Source organism: Battus philenor, unplaced genomic scaffold, assembly GCF_028537555.1.
Source record: "Battus philenor isolate CCGP_79_NKW_IND1 unplaced genomic scaffold, ilBatPhil1.0.hap1 SCAF_20, whole genome shotgun sequence".
NCBI classification, from domain to species: domain Eukaryota; kingdom Metazoa; phylum Arthropoda; class Insecta; order Lepidoptera; family Papilionidae; genus Battus; species Battus philenor.
The window spans coordinates 156382-170309 of record NW_027181683.1 but is presented as its reverse complement, the minus strand read 5'-3'; the positions used below and the strand labels follow the sequence as shown (position 1 = coordinate 170309).

The 13928-nt window shown below is 37.1% G+C and overlaps 1 protein-coding gene across 1 annotated transcript in view; it reads left to right on the top strand.

Annotated features, from left to right (window-relative positions):
- Positions 1–1201: 1201 nt before the first annotated feature.
- LOC137922638 (fatty acyl-CoA reductase wat-like) overlaps positions 1202–13928 on the top strand; it is a 53471-nt gene continuing 40744 nt past the window's right edge. Inside the window, exon 1 of the mRNA XM_068765631.1 lies at positions 1202–1225. The gene's annotated coding sequence lies outside the window, so the exon portion shown is untranslated. The remainder of the gene's footprint in view (positions 1226–13928) is intronic.

Sequence of the window (13928 nt, the reverse complement as noted above, 5' to 3'; positions counted from 1 at the left end):
TTGTGGATTTTATCTCATTAAATAAATCGCAGGATCCTATATCTGCGACACACGCCAGCGAGCCTGGGGCACGATCTGTAATACTGATACATTTGTTACGACTTCAATTATCGAGCAACGGTAACCCAGCGATGGAACACTGCGACTTGCGATCGTGGGTCGCGGGTTCGATCCACGGCATACAGTCTTATATACAATTAACGCTGTGATTACCACTGCTTACAAACAAGTTTCCAGAGGATAGGCAGCAGCTTCCTCCATTCAGCGATACACCAGTGGAAAATACATACACGTACACACATATGATTCTTCAACGTTGTCTGGGCGACCAAAGATGTGGAGACCAGTCTTCTTAGTTGAGATACTTACACATTCTCTACATTGTAACTGTTGAAGAATATACCCAATTTGACCATGTTCACCATAAACATAAGAGTAGAAGCAATCCTAACCATTAACTCAGAACTCTAAAACATGAAGATTGTTACAAACTGCCGGCGTAAAGAATGTTAGATTATTTTTGAAGTATCCTAACACTAAAAGAAAATTAGTTCAGGAGTGCTGAATTCCTGTTAAACTTCACGTCGGTACGTGATTATAAAATAAAATATTATAAATAGTTTATCTATTTTAACTACCTCAAAATTCATAAGCGAACCGTACGATCTCGCACAGATTGATGGAAAGGAATCAGCGGCGTGCGCGAATCCATTATTTCGCCACCAATTCCGTGACCCGGCCGACTGCCGCCCCGCTCGCCGCCGTCCCGGTGGTGGGGGCGGTGGGGGCCCGCTCGACCGTCGCACGGGACTCCGGCGGCCACCTCAATTGTCACAGAAGCGGCGCAGATGCATTGACACTTTCTACGCATCGACGGCTCCGAAAAATCGCCTCGCGAAGGACCCATCCGATCCCCCGAAACGCGCCGAGAAATCCGTCCGCTCTTTGCATAATACGCCGCCGAGTGCCCAGCGGCGATTTTTATGTAATACTCTGTAATAAAGTGTTGTGTAACAATCATTTCGGCCTCATATTTTGGCGGCCCGCGATAGTCGCTCGCCCGCCATGGCCGAAGCAGTTCGCGCGCTTTCATTTTGACAGTTCAGTGACGTTCCACTACGGACGACCGTTTTTTTTTTTCTGACACTAACGTGAATGCCAGTGCTATTTGCAAATAAGTGCAGTGAAAACATTTTTTTTTCGCATCGACACAAATATTAATTGGGTGAGTGGTTGTATAACGCTAATTACATGTTATATCATTGTTTCTGTGCCAGGTTTAATTTATGCGATATTTCGAAAGATTTTTTTTCTGGGCTCCACAAACAAGAGTTGTGAAAGTAGACGTTTCCATTTCCTGGTCGTGGAAATGTGTCCGTTGCTTGTGTCGAGTCGTCGGCGTTGCGGCGCGCGTTCCATCGCTACAAATTGCCTATTGCCTAATTTTGGCGTATTGGCGCATTCGATAAGCCGGCGCGGGCCGCGCGGGCCGGGCCGGGCCGGGCCGGCTTGCGAAATTAAAGATTTGACCCTCGCAACCCACTTCCTATGCTAATCTTTACATTTGAACGCGGCCAGACGTGTTTATAATGCGCCCGTAACTGTTTACGTAAACGTTATGTCTTCTTAAACGATGGACGTCTTTGAATTATTAATGAGTAAACTCACACACAGACCACTTTTAGGCCACAGATAAGACAGTTCCGCGTGTGTGTGTTTGTCATGTGGTCTGTGAGTAATTTTTAATTTATAGTCATATAATTGCCTGCCTGACTATAGAGAGCTACATCGATCACAAAAGAAATAAAGACACCATAAAGATGTCTCAAACTGTTTATGGAACGTCGATCAGTAGGCAGTTAAATAAGGAAACGTAACTGCCTATGTCTAAGATCTATTGACGTATTCGACGCGTAGCAAAGTATTTCCTAATCACTTTTCGAGCAATTGTAGACGTGATTGTCTATTAATTATTCGTAGTGGTCCATGTGGAGGGCGGGTGTCTCTGTGCGAATGCTTCTGCCTGCAGTGGTGTGTGGTCAATTCGATGTACAAGCGTTTATCTGTGAGGTTTCGATATCTATATGGGTTTGTGGTTATTAAGAAATTAATCGTGTAAGTCGTGTGATGCTGAATATACGCCCTCAGACCGGTCCTGTTGCAAATTGATAGGGGAGCTCTATGTCCAGCTGTGGACATCGACGTTAAAATGATGATAATGATGATTATGACCATATCCAACTTAAAGCTTACGAAGGTTCTGCAGGCGCCCACGACAAACTCAGACAGGTTTCAATGTGTTCATAAATATCTTTAATAAGTCGGAGCATTTATTCCCCAATTGTCATTATCACTTTGGAATCCTTTGCGCTGTTATAAAATTTTTAAAAGGGTCTTCCTTCAGTTTTGAATTTACTTTCACTCCTATGCTCATATAGCTATCGTGTCAAGGAATGTAAATGTTTAAATTGTCAACATAACTTGTAAATAAATAAAATGAAAAATAAATATGAAATAATAAAAAGTTTGTTTAAGCAGTGGTAGCCAAGTGTTCGGTTAGAATCCAGTGATATAATGTTATACAATTCACACGTTTGTGCAATAATTACATAGGATTGCTACTGCTCACAAACAAGTTTCCAAATGATGGACAGCATCGTCCTCTGCGTACCATAATACCTCACTGCGATCTTCAATCCACCTGCAAATGACATTAGAAATTTCACTCATACTTCTGCCGTCATGTACATGTCCAGACACCATGTTTCGGCTTCATGGAAGCCCCAGCCCCGTTACCGATCCTAGTGACCTAACAATTAGCCGCAATACTAGCAGTTTCTGCAATTAATATTTACAAGCTGCTTAAATTAAATTACACATAACCTAAAATGAAATAAAACCAATTTTCCGAGGAACTACTTCGGGTTTAGATTTATTTTCATATTTCCGACGTCTAGTGTACTTCGCAACACGTCATGTGTCACTGTGTAGAATTTTCACATGTCATAGTTGTTCTTTTTTGTTCTAGTTTTTGCATGCTATGTTGCTTACTCTTGATTTATTTTAACGACATCCTAACAATGTCAAGTTTTCAAAATTACGATTCGTGGGAGCACTTCCTCATCCCTACTCCATATTGGCATCATCAGGTCGTGCGCCTGTGTCTGTGCGGCGGTTACCTTATTCAGATCGATGAACCTTGCGATCGCATCTTGAGTCTCATCCGTGCACAAGACGCGCGAGTTCGTGTGACGTGAAATTACTACCGCCCTGGAAACTGTTATAGAGCCCGAAGGTGTCTGTAGTTTGACGAACTGCTTTTCTTATATTCTTATCAAATAATAAATTAGATTAAGTGAATATTAATAAAATATGTTATAAACTCGTAACGAGTAGTGGAGTCAAATATGTAGAAAGTTTAGTAGCAAAGTTATTAGTAACTTTGTTAGATAAGATAAAAGATATAATTCATTAATTTAACATTGTAACTTTTAACAGAACTCCTATTGATCGTCCAGTTATTACCTATTTATTTTTTTAACTATTTTATTTTTGACTCTGCTTCGCAAGGTGTTATAGTTGTAGAGAAGAAGCACGAAGAAACTCCACAACTACATATCTTTGTATAAAATTTAACACAGATTTATGAATATACACTCTATCAGATACAGTCTAAACGAAATCAAAATAATCAGGCGACATCATTGCCAAGGATTTTCATCTCATCGCCTAACGATAAATACATATGTAGGAACTATTTAATATTATTTATTTGAATCTAATTAAGTGGTTGTGTCTATACGGAAGTAAAATCGCTGAGATCAGCATAGAGAGCGCGGCCCGCTGTTATCTGGGTCAAGTTGCAACATATCGGTGCGCGCCGCCTGACCGTGTTCCACCTGACACATCACTTCGAAACGCCTCTCTTGGTCTCTCCTTCTAACCTTTATATATACAGGATGATTGCTTATATATTTACAAGCATTAAAGGGGTGATTGTATATCACATTTGGTACAAAGGAATTAATTTAGAAAATAACTTTTCATAGGTTTGACACTAAAGTATCTGTGGAAACTAATAAGAGATAAGGAAATTAATGAATAACTTGTAAAATTTCGTATTGGTATTGCAGAACAATGTAGCAGAAATAACTAAAAATCCACAACTTTAATTTGTTTAGCTATATATTACAGTAATATAGAGAATAAAAAATAAAAAAGTTAGGTTAGGTTAGGTAAGTTAAAAATAAGCAAAATATTGCCGTTGGTAAGCGTGTGAACTGAATAACGGATTAAATAATTGAAAATGATAGCGATAATACTGATTGTGATATTTTAATTAAAATATTACAAAACCAAAAAAGAATACGTGACAGTAGATTGACACATGCTAACTAACATGCAAGCTGCAAAATGACAAACACTGTCATTATAAACAGTAGAAAAATAAAAATCGGTAAAAAAACTTTTGAGTTAAACGGTTTTTTAAACGGTTTTATTTGATACCCATATTGTGGTAGTTGTGGAAATATATGTACCTAGTCCGCCATATTGGAACGGCGTCCATTTGAATTTTAAATTTCAAAAAGACATAATCATCGTGTTTTACTAGTGTAGCCCTTTCATTTGATACCCATATTGAGGGTGTTAAGGAAAAATATGTAATCTGCCATTTGTATATGTATCGGCGGCCATCTTAGATTTATAATGTTATTGATTTTATTATATTGTATTGTCATCTAAATTAAATATGTGTACCAAATTTCAGATCAATCTGACAACGGGAAGGTGCTTAAATTTCAATTTCTAATTTTGACCCAAATAAACAAATTCCGTACGGGTCGAACTAAATAAAACCGTTTAACAAACAAAAATGTAACCGTCACCATAATTGCCCTATGAGTAAAACAAAAAATATGATGTTACAAAAGAAAGGGAGTTTAATAATTGTGGTAGAAAAGGAAACTTACCAAAAAACAACCATTAATATCACAAACCATAAAATCCGTTTGAAAATTTTTCTTATTTGATCGTTTCCAGGTTACACGATTCGGTTTTTTGTCAGACAGAGTTCTACGACGGTATTTATAAGTTCTGATTATTTTAAAAATAAGTTTTCTCTAAATCTGAAGTATTGCTTTTTACCTAGATTACACTGTAGCCTAAGTTCTGTTTAATTAAACTCCTGTTAAGATAGACGAAGCTCTATCGCCACTACATATTATAATTTCATTTACAATTCGAATTAGGGGGCTACCGAGCTAATTAAATTGCTTTGGTGAACGCTCCGTTGAGGGATTACGCTTGGAGGCTCTCACGAGAGGAGCTTGGCTCGGGAGATGGCGCGGCAAATTAAAATTGTGATCGATGTGGTGTGTGTCTATAATTATTTAAAAAGACTTTTTAAATATCATGACTTTAACCCCAAAACTATAGCAGGAGCTATCTCACCACAAGCGTTCGAATTCAAATCGACGTTCGAATGTCAATAAGAACGCGCAAGAAAACATTTAATACTTTTTGTGACCACAATGGCCAATAAATGTAATGAAATACGGATGTCTCTCACGTGAATATTACACTTCTGTAATATAATTATTCAATAAATTCTAAAACTAGTTAAATCGATTGCTTTTCTATAATACTAGTACTTGCTAATAAATTATGACTACGAAATCTGACGTAGCACCTTCGCTTGTAAAACGTTGACTTTGTACTTAGTTTTTCTAGTAAAGTAAATTATAAATTTTCGGGCAGCGGTAGCGCAGCGGTAAGAACTGAGACTTGCGATAGTGGGTTACGGGTATATCTCGGGATACAACGTTAGATAAGTAACATATTGTGCATTAATTACACAGGATTGCAACTGCACTTAAACAAGTTTCCAAAGGATGAACAGTAGCGCCCTCTACGATCTAGCGTACGATAATGCTACATTACGATCGCCAACTCCCTTGCCATTTCATGATTATGACAAATACCCCATAGATATCTTTAAGAGTGGTCCATGCTTTGCAGTGGGGTGTCTATGCGCTGAAAAAAATTAAAAGAGGTTTATAACAAATGTAATAAAATTGATAAAAAAATATTTTTCAACTACTGAAGTTTTAAATATGCTTCAACTTACAAGCCGGAAATTTTATTAAAATCATCTATAATTATGGTGTCCTTGTATATTTTATTATCCTTCAGTACTATCTAAAGCAGTGATTTCCAAAATGGTCTATATCGACCCCTAGGGGTATGTGACAACCCGCAAGGGGTCTACATCAGCGAAAAAAATTTGGGGGTCCATGAAATGAAAATGGGGGTCCACGATAGTGGATCTCAACACATACACTGATAGTAGCTATTTACTTACATCATACTCGTACTATCTTATAATATCAAAACATTTACATTATTTATAAAAGTACCTATGAAGTAAAAAAAATATTAATATGTTACGTATATTTTACATAACAGATACAAAATTTAATTTTAAGTAGTTTTAATTTAAGTTCAATTAATATATGTATTAATTAACATGTGTTTTTACTTTAAGTTTTTAACACTAATCTTCACTACAGTTAGAAATTTACAGGAAATAAATATCAGGCAAGTAGGGTCTACCCAATACGGAAAAACATGGCAAGGGGTCTACGACACAAAAAAGTTTGAGGAACTCTGATCTAAAGCGACACCTGTGCAAAATTGTATTTCAAGCTAATTCACTCTACTAGATATGCTGGGAATAGTGTAGTGTTTTATTAAGTTTAATTACGTTGTAAATTTAAAATAATTGAATTAGAAAATATATTTATAAAGAACATTGCTGGTGCCCTATCCCAATTGCAACGGGTAATAAATGTCTCTGATTTAAACAATGATGATATGTAATAGTCTTGATTTGTTTTTAATTTTGAGTTTTGTGAATAATAAAAAACATGTTTGATCGTACGTTAAGGACGTCGACCTTCAAACCGCAGCGGGCAACGAAAGCGAAAGTATTCGCGGTGAAGTAAGAACCGAGCCTTGGACTTTATGATCAAGATGCCTTGCCGGCGGCTTGCGACACCGGCGCCTTTCCAATTTTTAAAATCACACGCCGTATCACTTATAGAAAACGATAAGCGCGCGCAGGCTAATCAGCTGTTCGGGCTGCGAAAATAGCACGCTAATTAGCATCGCAGTTACACAACGCTAAGTTATTTGAGCCGTGTTCCAACGCGCGCCGATTGGGTTCAAGTTCACTTATGTAAGAGACACCTCCGCGCTCGCCGCGCGCTCCTCGATGCTTCTAGAGGCTGTAGAGCTATTCAAGATGTTATAGCAAATTATAATGCTTTATTAAATAACACCCCTTAGTTTGTTCAACTATTTATTTATTGTTTACAAAAGATACGCTTAGAAAGCGCTTGGTAGACAAGCATTTTGTTTTGCAAGATTATTGTGGCCGCGTTCTAAATCTCCGATCAGGAACAAAGACTATAAATAACGATGTATTTATTATAATCTATATAATACATGGCCAGTAAATGTGATGATAAATTGGAAACACTTTTCACAACTGAAAGGTAGATAGCGAACACAAAGTCAGTCCCATGCGTTGGGTCGATTGAACCACACTTTACTGTGATGTAGAGCGTGGTAGAAAAAATACTTGTCACCGAAGATATGGTTTCGGATGATGTAAACGTTGTTAGCTTATGCAGTTTTCGCCGATTCGTCTGTACACAGTTCACGAAATAGAGTGATCCTTGAAGTTATACAGATTACATGTCGGTGGCTGAAGGCGTGCACACGTATGATAAAATTATCAAGTTTTATCAATCAGAGACTTCATTTTTAAAAACTTAATTAAACACTAAACGTGTTGAACGTTTAAAAAGCCGATTTTGGAACTCTTTTTGTAATGGAGAGCGATTCTCCTCGGGATGATTTCCTGACGCCTAATTTAGAATGGTCTTACTATCCGATGTCCCTCGCGTTGTTCAGCTGTTTTTCTCGAACAGGTCGTCAGATGTTGACACTATCTTGCAAACACTTGACTTGTCAAACAAAAGTCTCAGAAATAAATATTGTCTCTTGTTTAGCTCGCGTATTAATCTGCAATAAACTATCTACACTGAGAAGGTAACAAAAAGAGACAAATAAGGTCAGGTAAGAGTCAAATATCTCGTCAAAATATTTTAAAAGTACAATATAATAGACACCAAAAGTAATTAATAGATAAAAATGTGATAAATAGATTGATTTGATATATTTATATCATAACTAAGAAACTAGAATAATAGAAAGCTGTAACTGTGATAATGAACAAATAGTGGAGAAGAGAGAGAGGTGATGTATGGAAAGAGAAAAGAATGAAAAAAACTACAAAGAAAGTGTGATGTGAAGGTGTAAAGAAAGACGAAAAGAACGGAAGATAATGTGATGTGATGAAGAGATAAAGTAAACAAAATAACAAATTTTTGATAAAAAAATATAAAACTGTACAAAAGAACTTGTCTCTCTCAAGTGAATGGGAGGACCCCAATAACATGCCGTCTGCTGTGTTTATAACTAAACTCTTGTTAAGGTTTAGCGTGGTGGTCGTGTAGAGGAGGAGTTAAATTAAATAGGGGTGATCGCGACATTTACTCCGCGTTTAAACGGGAAGTTTGATCCTACCTCCTACCGTCCTCGCCGGGAATGATGTCAAGGGGCTGAATAGGCCGCCTCCAGTCGCGAAAGGGCCTGTGGTATAAACGCGAAATACTCAATAAAATAATAAAAGCCTATTAAATCCGATGAAGAAATCATAGAACTCTACATAGTCATTAAAGTTTACTATCTTTTTAACAATCAACTCCGCGAACTAAGTTATTTAAAATGCTAGACTCAGTAAAAAAAACAGATAAGCTTAAATCTATTGCATTATAATTATATTTGAAGCGAGATATCTATATTATTATATATGTCTATTTTAAAGTAATATTTGTTATTACTTGTGCATTAAAAAAGAACATAAAAAGAGCACAATTTAATAGAAACTTTTAATAAAGCTATGTCTATATATATATATATATATATATATATATATATATATATATATATATATATATATACCCACACACACATATATAAATATGAATGTATATATAGATGTGTGTATGTGTGTGTATTTTATATATATAAGTACTTACTGTTACCGATTAGAAAAATTGTAATAGACACAAATTACATTTAATTGCTTCATAAAATTAGAAAGTTTTTTATGCGGGACTGTGTACGGAATTATTATATATGTCATCATCAACATCATCAGGTCAGCTAGTAGACATTCACTGTATGGCATAGAGCTCGTTCTAATGGTGAAGGAGGGAAGAATTTGATAAGTCATGTGACGATAGATACAAAAAATATTTATTGTTAATTTTTCATGTACAAAATTTGACTCGCGATTTTATCCGCATATTTGTGCAATCGTCGCAACTTATTCTGCAACAAGAATATGCCTATGCAACATAAAAAGGCGCAGGTGGGGTTACTGCTCCTTTATGATACGCGCCGTCAGCCCCGACTGGCTGGTTCGTGGAATTCGATCTATATTCTCTGCGGTCTCTACAATATGTTGGTTTCTTCTTCATTTACAATTTATCAGTGTTATATAGACTGCATTTTAAACAGTGTATGTAGGAATTGCATAAAACAATTCCCCTGTCTCCTTTCTTACATCGGACAACAAGACTTACGTTGTCTCGACATCCCTACACGATTCAAATCATTCAATCTGAACTTATTGCAGATTAAATGGATTTTGATACAACTTTTATAGTGTAAACAGCCAATGTATTGAAGAACCTGCTTACGTCGTTGTTTTCAGTTAGATATAACTTAGAAGTCGTCAAGTGAAGAGTGAATAGGTACCTTCTAAGCAAGCATGTACTTTTGTAGAACGTAGATCATTGCTCATGAACAATAAAAAGATGATTACGGTGAATATGAACTGTGCAAAGTGCTTTATGATTAAGAGCATCGAATTTGTTTGTTGGTCACGGCGCTAATGAACAAATAATGTGCACTTGATAATAATAAGCGAAGATAATCAGGGTGATTTACTTTAATGATACCGAGCTGTGATTTGCGTGCGCGATCTTTGTTTTGTTACGTACGTACCTTGAATTTCTGACACTAGAACACTTATAATTTATTTATCAACTGCTCTCCAAATCCTCTGCAGAAATTCCTTGCAACTTTTTTATATCATTCCATCCTTGCTTATAAGGATAAAAGGTTTTAAGTGGTGAATGCATAGTTCATTTACTCTCAATTAAATTATGGTTAGACATAGATCTCACCCAAAGACACATATGGGGAGATACATCATAGTCGCCATGTTTGGCAGGCGACATGGCAGTCACAGTATGGTATTATGGTACGCAGAGGAAGTTCCTGCCCATCCTCTAGAAACTTGTTCATGAGCAGTGGGATTTCTATATAATTAATGCACAAACGTGTGAATTATATAACTTTGTATCCGGGATATAGAACTCGCGACCTACGATTGCAAATCTAATTTCTCTATCGCTGGGATACCACTGCTCGATTTATGGTACACTCTCTCCAAATATAAATAGTTTCAGAAGTAATAATTACGGATAATGCAGTAACAAAAGGCGTTTAAAATTACATATTACTTACCATTTGACTCTGCAGACTACAAGAAGTTATTAGCCTGATGTAATACAATAGATATGCTCGGAAATGAGGAGATCCACAAAAGAACCAGAGCACCGACAGAGCTCGAAGAATTCAGGCACTCCTGGCAGTGGGGGCTGGAAGGTACTCGAGTTGGGACCACAAGCCGGTAGACGCGGCGTGGATTAGACCCTCACTAGGTAGACCGATGATAGATTAAAGGTCACGAAAGTCGCTGGACGCGGGCGGCGCAAGACTGGTAACCGGGGCGCTGCTAGCCATATGCCTCGCAGTAGATGTCTTTGACACTAATCGGTGTAACATAACTCCTGAAAATGCCCCGTGGAGGGGTGAAACACGTGTTGAGTAATTTGGCGGTGGCGGTTGTGTGATTCGCATTGTTTGCCGCATACGCATTTATCAGCGGGCTGGCGGGCGGTGCATTTCATTGCACGACTACCACTGCATGTGCGGAAGTGGCTAAATATTGGTCCTTTTCTTACTTAGGATGGACTTCCGAGAGGTAACGCCTGATTCCATTAAATACAAGATGATTAGAAATGGTTAAATTAATTACAATTGAAAATCAGTCGTGCAGAATTAAGCGACCGAGGACATATTCAATTGAATTGTAATCTTTTTAGGTAAAAATGCGAGAGAAGGTTGAAGAACTTTCGAAATCCAATACTCTGTTCATATTACATTAATAAATGAAGGTTAACTGGATACAAGATGATTAATTAAAGAATCCCTTGCACACGCGGCTGACTTTACATTTTTATTATTATTTGGTTCACAACGCGTGATATATACCAAGGTTACGAAATAGCTAAATGACATAAGAAAAAAACGTATTGTTATTAAAACACAATTAAAACAACGTGCAGTAATAAATAAGAGTATGTAGAAGTGAAACCTGGAATTCATTTACAATTTTAGCAATATGCAATTTAGCAGGGGCTCAGGGAACCAGAGAATATATTAAGTTTCGATCATACCATGCATACATTTGTTGGACAATATAACACTATTTCCTTAATTTAAATAGATATATACATTACTAAAATTAAAAGCTTACAAATGTTGTAGCATTTGTGATAACGTAAGACAGGGGATAAATGTCTACTTCAAAGAAACCATAGAATTAACATGTTTAAACAGTATTTGGCGTACAGCATAAATAAAAAAGGCATATATATATAATATTATTACATAATTCTTTATTATTTTACTTTAAAACTATAATAAATTTAATACAGTGAATTTTTTTGGAATCACACTACACAAAAATATATCCACTTTTAACCTGGCGAAGGTTTCATCATAATAACCGGTGATTAGTCTTCACTCAGTTTAAATACGGATGCTGAAAAGATATGAGGTCAGGATGGTATGAGGGACTAGTAGCCGCAGTTGCGGCTGGCAATGCAAATAATATAAAGACTTGTGGAGGTTCGGGCAGCGAGGCCTATCGCAGCTTCCTGCGTTGTTGCAACAGGTTGCGCAATGCGGCTCTTCCGAGACATCGCCGTCGTGCGCGAGGAATGAATGAATGTCATTCCGTTTGCACGCATGCAACTGTGCCCGCACGCTTACATCTGCACAAATCAATGCAATTCTCATCATTCTGACAATCATAGTTGTTAATCTTTGTGAAAATAACACTTTGCATTGTAATATTAAATAAATATATTCTTACAAATTAAATAGAATTTTAAGTCGTATGCCCGTGTCCTTTGCAAGACTTCAACCTTCTTTTAATAATAGCCACGATTGTCTTCCGTTGCCCGCATACAGGGACTCCCCGTGACTTTGACAATACCGTCAGTCCATCTAGTCCAGGGCTTACCCATGTGCTTTACCATATCATTACGTCATAATAATCAACCCACATTCTTTGCATTGAAATGTATGATACTGCGCGCCTATTAGATAGTCCAATACATTTTAACCAGTTCTTCGGAGAATATTTAATTCTTTTCTTCCATGTCAACTCGATTACCAACTTCGAGACCTCTTCCATACTGATGTCAGTGTGGGTTGTCACAAGGCGGACAGACAACCTTCAGGAGTTTGTTGGAAGACGCTGAATGCGCTGAACCATTATGTCCAGCCGGTATTTGTCTATATAGGATCTATGGGGGAGGTCTATGTCCACCAGCGGATATCCGTTTCTATTTTCTATTTCTATTATATCCGGACTGGGCTTTGAACAGCTTCATCGAAATTGAGCCCGTGGAAACAGCGGTCCACGGACTAAAAAGGATATTCGTTGCGACGTGCTTCTAATATATATATGCTGCACCATTTTGCGTCACTAACACGGTAACAATAAAAAATAAACAAAATTTAAGTTTTGAATTTGGAATCTGTCATTTTGATTAGATTGTTCATTGTGTATGTTGTCTAATTTTATTATGAATAAGGTATTCAGTTTACATCAAATTTAAATGAATCTCCTTCAAAGTATTCTTCTTGGCTAGCGATGCACGTCCTCGCGTTGATTGCACGATTTAAAGTATTCCTGAAATGATTTTTTTAGAAGGCCCTTCAGCTGCTCCGTCGTAGTTCTTTCAATAAATTTCAACTCCGGTCGACTTGTATCAAAACTGTTTCCTGTCAGCACGGTTTTTGTATTTGGGAAGCACCAGAAATAGGACACTGCTAAATCTAGAGTGTAAGGCGGGTGTGGACAGGCTGGCATATTTTTTTGACCGCACTCATTTGCAAATAATCGATTAAAATGCTTTGCACGAACCCACACGAGATGTTTAGTGCCTCGGCAAGCTCTCGAAACGTCAATCTCATGTCTGATCGAACCATTGTTGTTACTCTTTGCACGTTTTCTTCGGTTTTTGAGGTCAAAGGACCCACGAACTTTGCGCGTCCGCAGCCGATTCCTGCCAGCTTTTGTATCGCTCACATCGCTTGTAAACAGTCTTTCAATCACCATAATGTCACCATACACTAATTTTAACATTTCATGTGCTTTTTTAGTATTTTATTGCATCTTAAAATAAAATTATTTATGTTGAAGCGTTGTTCAAAATCCACGATGCGTGACAAATACAAGGAATATGCCCTCATTCTTCTAGCTGTGGAAGCTGATAGGCAAGTCATTGTTTGTCTAAATTCGCTGCAGATCATCTCAATGAATCAGACTATCGAACGTATTCGTTCAAAAAGACCTTTATACAGTAGATTCTTGTACAAAATATATAATACATCCATAATCTACTATTAAACAAGGTTTAAATAATATTACA